This window comes from Lactuca saligna, chromosome 5 (assembly GCF_052625555.1).
Source record: "Lactuca saligna cultivar CGN05327 chromosome 5, ASM5262555v1, whole genome shotgun sequence".
NCBI lineage: Eukaryota > Viridiplantae > Streptophyta > Magnoliopsida > Asterales > Asteraceae > Lactuca > Lactuca saligna.
The window spans coordinates 232812144-232818648 of record NC_136421.1 but is presented as its reverse complement, the minus strand read 5'-3'; positions in this window follow the sequence as shown (position 1 = coordinate 232818648).

The window sequence follows — 6505 nt, the reverse complement described above, 5'->3', positions numbered from 1 at the left end:
AACTATGTATAAAAATATATATTTTTATCTACTAATATGTGGGGTAGAACATGGGTAGATAGTTGGTGTGTAATAAACAGATGAGAGGCCTCGATGTTGTTGTTGTTGACCTAGTTATTCAGCGGAGTATGGATAACGACCACAGACTCCTTCTAGACAGTCTCGTGGAACGCTAGCAGGTTCATAACCTGTAGGTGTTGTGAACGATGTGTTCACCGGTGTACTCTATCCCCCTCATGGTTGCCTTAAGGATATCTATTGTTGAGGAAACCCCTTAGCAGTAATGTCCGTCCCGATGAAAATCCTAGATTAGGTCCCTTGAGATAGATGTTGTTTTAGAGACGTAAAGTGAGGATAACGGGAATGGGTAATCGGGATAGTGATTGGTTGGTGAAATTAAATATAATTTATTTATTGTGGGTTGAAAACCCTATATGCTCACCATGCTCCCAAGCCTGACCCACTCAGTTTTATTTGTATTACAGGAAGTGGCACAAGGGCGTAAGATGGATGAATCATCAAGATTGTTTTGTTTGCAAGTCTGTATATGTATATATTTGTTGAATGACTTGTAATGTTATCGTTTATGCTTATTGGTCTGTATCGGAACATGACACCCCGAGTTTTGATTATATAATGAAAAATACATTTCTCTTATGAAATGCTTTGGTAAACATTGTTTTATCATGTTTTGTTTTTGGGAACAAATTCCGCAACTCTTTCAAATCAAAAGGATTTACTCTGAAATTATTTTAATAGCATAAATGAAAATCGGTCTTTTCTGGCCGTGATTTTGGGGATGTCACAGTTGGTATCAGAGCATTAGTTTAAGCGAACTAGGAATTTGTAGGATTTTTAAACTTAAACTTAGAATGCTAAGTGGAATTTGAGATGCGTGTCTGTTGGATTTTAGACACAAGCATTAGTTTATTTTAGGAACGTTGCCTAAAATGCTTTTATGTGCTAAATGTTATATGTTTCCATATATGATATTATTTGTTCGGATCTACGGTTTGTTGCCAACCGGATCTGAAGGTTTATGTGTTTAGGATTCTAAGCATATGTATACGATATTAGAACTAGCATGTAATCGTTTCGGAGTGATCAGGATGATTTGAAAATCTATCATGATCGAAGATCTAAATTTCACCTTATTCGGTGTGTAGATCAAAAATGGTGAGAACAAGGAGTGGCGTTGGAAACGCGGATGAAAACAGGAATCAACCACAAGTGATTGAGCAAATACCTGTTGTAGCAGCAACACCAGAACAGATCACCATGGCTGGAGTGCAAGCCATGATTCGGGCTATGTTAGCCGAACAAAGGGAGGAGATGCGACAAATGTTGCATAATAATAGGGACGAACCTATCATACCTATTGAGGAACCTGAATTGATTCCCGAGCAATCGGAGGAAGGGAACAATAGTCGCATTATGAGTCAAGTTGGGACTCAAGAAGAACGAAGGCACAATCCGGAAAGGAGAAACAACAACGATCGGCGAATGTACAAGAATTTCTTGGGCGCCAAACCGCCAAGTCTTTCTGGGAGCCCAAAGCCTGTTGAAATAATGGATTGGATCTCCGAAATGGAGATGGTATTTGAAAGTTACGACTATAGCAACAAACAGAAGACTGTCTTTGCGGTCAGACAACTGAAGACTGGAGTGTTAAGTTGGTGGAAGTTGTTGGCAGATACTATGCCACAAGGAGAAGCCCTGAAAATGTCATGGGAAGAGTTCTTGGAACAATTAAGGGTGCAATATTGTTCAGAGATAGATCTGATTGATCTAAACAATGAGTTCCAAATCTTGAAGAAGGGGAGGATGAGCGTAGACGACTATGCTACGGCATTCACTAAGAAAATGAAATTATTTCCGTACCTAGTGCCCACGGAACTCTCCAAGATTGAGAGGTTTGCTAATGGACTGCCTGCCGACTTTGGTCCGACAGACAAGATGGCAACTACTCTGAAAACGGCTGTTCGTGCAGCTAAGAATGTGGAGGCCCAACAGAAGGAAAAGGGTCTGGAAAGGATAGAAGTTGGTGAAAAGAGGAAGTTCGATGGAACTTCAGGGACTAATAAGAAAAACAAGTTCTCGAAGTCTGGTTCGAGGGGAAGTGGGGGCGAAGCGAAATGGTGCGACAAATGTAAGAAGAAGCATCATGGAAAATGTGAGGTAGTGGCCACATGCTACAAGTGTGGAAACCCAGGTCACTATACCAATGAATTTACCCTCACTAAGAAAGTTTGTTATGGTTGTGGTGAGGAGGGACACATGTCGAGGGACTGCCCGAAGAAGAAGGAGGCAACTAGACCCAACATTTCGCCAAAGCCAAAGGCGAGAGCATTCAGATGACACTGGAAGCTGCTAAAGATGAAGTTGATGTCGCTTCAGGTACCTTTCTCGTTAACAATTTGCCTGCCCAAATTTTATTTGATTCTGGAGCCAACTACTCCTTTATATCGCATGAATTTGGTAGAAAACTAGCTTTGCCTGTTGGTAGACTAGATAATGCCTTATTAGTCGAAGTTGCTAGTGGAAAGTTTGTACCTGTTAGCTATCGTATGAAAAACATCTTAATCGACCTTAATGGGAATAAGTTCCACGAGGAATTATTGCCTATCGAACTTAATGGTTTTGACATCGTGTTGGGAATGGATTGGCTTAGCGCCAATGATGCCGAAATGTTGTGCAAGAAGAAGATAGTGAAGGTAAACCCGCCAGGGAAGGAATCGTTTATGGTGTATGGAGATAAACGTAGAGTAAATTCTGGAATCATTTCTCTAATGAAAGCCAGAAAATGTTTGACCAAGGGATGTACATCATATTTAGCATGCATGATTGATGCTAAGAAGGAGAAGAAGGTGATGCAGAGTATTCCTGTGGTGTGTGATTATCCGGAAGTATTTCTCGAAGATCTTCCTGGATTACCACCTGATAGACAAGTAGAGTTCCGAATAGACTTGTTACCAGGAACAACGCCAATTGCAAAAGCACCTTATCGATTAGCACCGACGGAGATCAAGGAACTGATGATGCAACTTCAGGAGTTATTGGACAAAGGTTTCATTAGACCTAGTTCATCACCCTGGGGAGCTCCAGTGTTATTCGTGAAGAAGAAAGATGGAAGCATGAGGATGTGCATTGATTACCGAGAGCTGAATAAGGCAGCAATAAAGAATAGATATCCGTTGCCGAGGATTGATGACCTATTCGATCAACTACAAGGTTCGAGCTATTTCTCGAAGATCGACCTAAGGTCAGGATATCATCAGCTGAAAGTACGAGAGAAGGATATAGAAAAGACTGCATTCAGAACTAGATATGGACACTACGAGTTCTTGGTTATGTTGTTTGGACTAACCAATGCTCCGACAGCATTCATGGATTTAATGAACAGAGTTTGTAATCCGTTCCTTGATAAATTTATGATAGTGTTCATAGACGACATTCTGATTTACTCGAAAAGCCAGGAGGAGCATGGCAGACACTTGCGAGAAGTGTTAGAAGTCTTGAAGAAGGAGAAGCTGTATGCTAAGTTCTCCAAATGTGATTTTTGGATTCGTGAAGTCCAATTCTTGGGTCACGTGGTCAACCAAGAAGGGATAATGGTTGATCCAGCGAAGATTGAAGCTGTGATGAAGTGGGAACAACCGAAAAGTCCCACGGAGATCCGAAGCTTTTTAGGATTAGCCGGATATTACCGAAGGTTTATCCAAGGCTTTTCTTCGATTGCTACTCCATTGATAGCTTTGACCCACAAAGCAGCTACTTATGCTTGGAGTGAGAAGCATAAAGAAGCATTCAAGAAGCTAAAGAAGAAACTATGCGAGGCACCGATACTTTCTCTACCCGATGGAGTTGAAGACTTCGCTGTTTATAGCGATGCTTCTGGGGTTGGATTGGGTTGTGTTTTAACCCAAAGAGAAAAGGTGATAGCATATGCGTCTCGACAACCAAAAGAGCATGAAAAGAACTACCCGACTCATGGTTTGGAGTTGGCAGCGGTAGTTTTCGCTCTAAAAATATGGAAGCATTACCTCTATGGCACGAAGTGCAAACTTTTCACTGATCATAAGAGTCTCCAATATCTCTTCAATCAGAAAGAGTTAAATATGAGGCAACGACGCTGGCTAGAGTTACTCAAGGACTACGACTGTGAGATACTTTACCATCCCGGTAAAGCTAATGTTGTTGCTGATGCTCTCAGTCGGAAAGTCAATCTTGAAAGGAAAAGGCCAAGAGCGTTGAGAATTGAAGTTGTCTCGACTATTTTAGAAAGTATAAAGAAAGCTCAAAGCGAAGCTTCTGAGAAGAATGACCGAAAGGAGGAACGTTTGGGCAAAACGTTGGTGATCGGTGTAAACAGTCATGGACTGAAGGTGTTCCAAGATCGGATTTGGATACCTAAGATAGGAGGAATAAGAGATCTTCTGATGGAAGAAGCTCAAAAGACCATGTACTCGATTCATCCCGGTAGCACTAAAATGTATAAGGACCTGAAACCCTACTACTGGTGGCCGACGATGAAGCTTGATGTTGCAAAGTATGTGGCTGAGCGTGTGACTTGTGCAAGAGTCAAGACACAACATTAGAAACCGTACGGGAGTTTAGAACCATTGCCTCTGCCTATAGGTAAGTGGGAAGACATTGCTATGGATTTTGTCACTAAACTGCCCAGAATAAAGAATGGTCACGACATGATTTGGGTGGTCGTTGATCGATTCACTAAGAGTGCGCATTTCATAGCAGCCAGGGAGAAATGGTCTATGGAAAAGCTTGCGAATTCTTATGTGAAGGAAATTGTGAGGCTTCACGGTGTTCCGTTAACGATTGTATCGGATCGTGATAGCCGTTTCACCTCAAGGTTTTGGAAAAGTCTACAAGAGGAAATGGGTACCAAGTTATCTTTAAGTACAGCTTACCATCCGCAAACTGATGGTCAGAGTGAAAGAACGATACAAACACTTGAAGATATGCTGAGAGCATGTACCTTGGAATTCCTAGGTAATTGGGATGAACATTTACCATTGGTAGAATTTTCCTATAACAATAGTTTTCACTCGAGCATTAAGATGGCACCTTACCAAGCTTTGTATGGACAAAAGTATCGTACGCCGTCTTGTTGGCTTGAGGTTGGGGAAAAGCTGTTTATGGGACCGGAGATGGTTCATCAAACTGCTGAAAAGTTGAAAATAATTAGGGAAAGAATGTTAGCGGCTCAGGATCGTCAAAAGAGCTATGCTGACAAAAAGCGAAGAACGATGACTTTTGAAGTTGGGGATTCGGTTTTGCTTAAAGTCTCGCCGTGGAAGGGACTTATAAGATTTGGAAAAAGAGGAAAACTAAGTCCAAGGTTTATTGGACCGTTTAAAGTTCTTCAGAGGATTGGGAATCAAGCTTACAAGCTCGAACTACCAGAAGAACTGAATGGAATTCATAACACTTTTCATGTGTGTTATTTACGAAAGTTCACGGGGGAAGTTCCCGACATGATTCCACTTTCGGAGTTGACAATCGATGATAACAAAAGGTTGATTGAAGAACCAGAGGCAATTGTTGACCGAAAGACTAAGAAGTTGTGACGCAAGATGGTCGAGTTAGTGCTTGTCCGATGGAAACACACGAATGGGCCGAATCTCACCTGGGAAACGGAGAGTGACATGATGGGTCGCTATCCGCATTTGTTTGTTGAGGTGTGATGCCGGGGGCGGAATCATCCTAAGGTAGGGAGAATTGTAACGCCTGTGTTTCTGGGCTTGTCATTTTTAGCAATATAATAGTCTAGGTTAACCTTTGTAACCCGTTTTGAAATAACAGAAGTGTATTATTTGAGTATTATGTGTTTTGTGCTTAATTGCTTAATTATGTGGTTTGATTAATTAAAAATAAAAATAAGCGTTAAAATTTAAGTGTAAAATAAACTTGATATATTTAGATAATGTTGTAGTAATTGAAACAAGGTTTCCGAAGATATAAAGAATGCCGAAATCCGAGTTATAACGAGGAAGTTATGACCTGTCGAAGTTTCGCGACAGAACCGGCAACGCTGAATGATGTAAAAAGTGAAATTTACGTTAGAGCGATATTTTGCCTTAGTGATCTAAACGAGAATCGAAGATCTCATTGTTAGTATCAAAGCGATAAAAAGTTAGGCAAGAACGGACGTCAAACGAAGAAGTTATGAATTTATAACGAAATTTTCTGTTCCGGCCTATTAAAAATAAATAATAAAAATAAAATCAAAATTAGCCGACGGAGTCTGAACAAAAGTTGTAGAGCGTAGTCTCACCTTCGCGTGGATATAAAGAACGTCGAAAACAGAGTTCGTATGAAGAATATATGAATTTCCGAAGTTTATTAAATAATTTGTATTTAAATTTAATTGACAAATCCGGTATTATCCGAGGACGAGTCATCGGACTCATCCGAAGTACGCCCCGCGTACACCGAGGATGTCAACACTCGCATCAAGTGGCTTCGGATGACGAACGCAGTGACG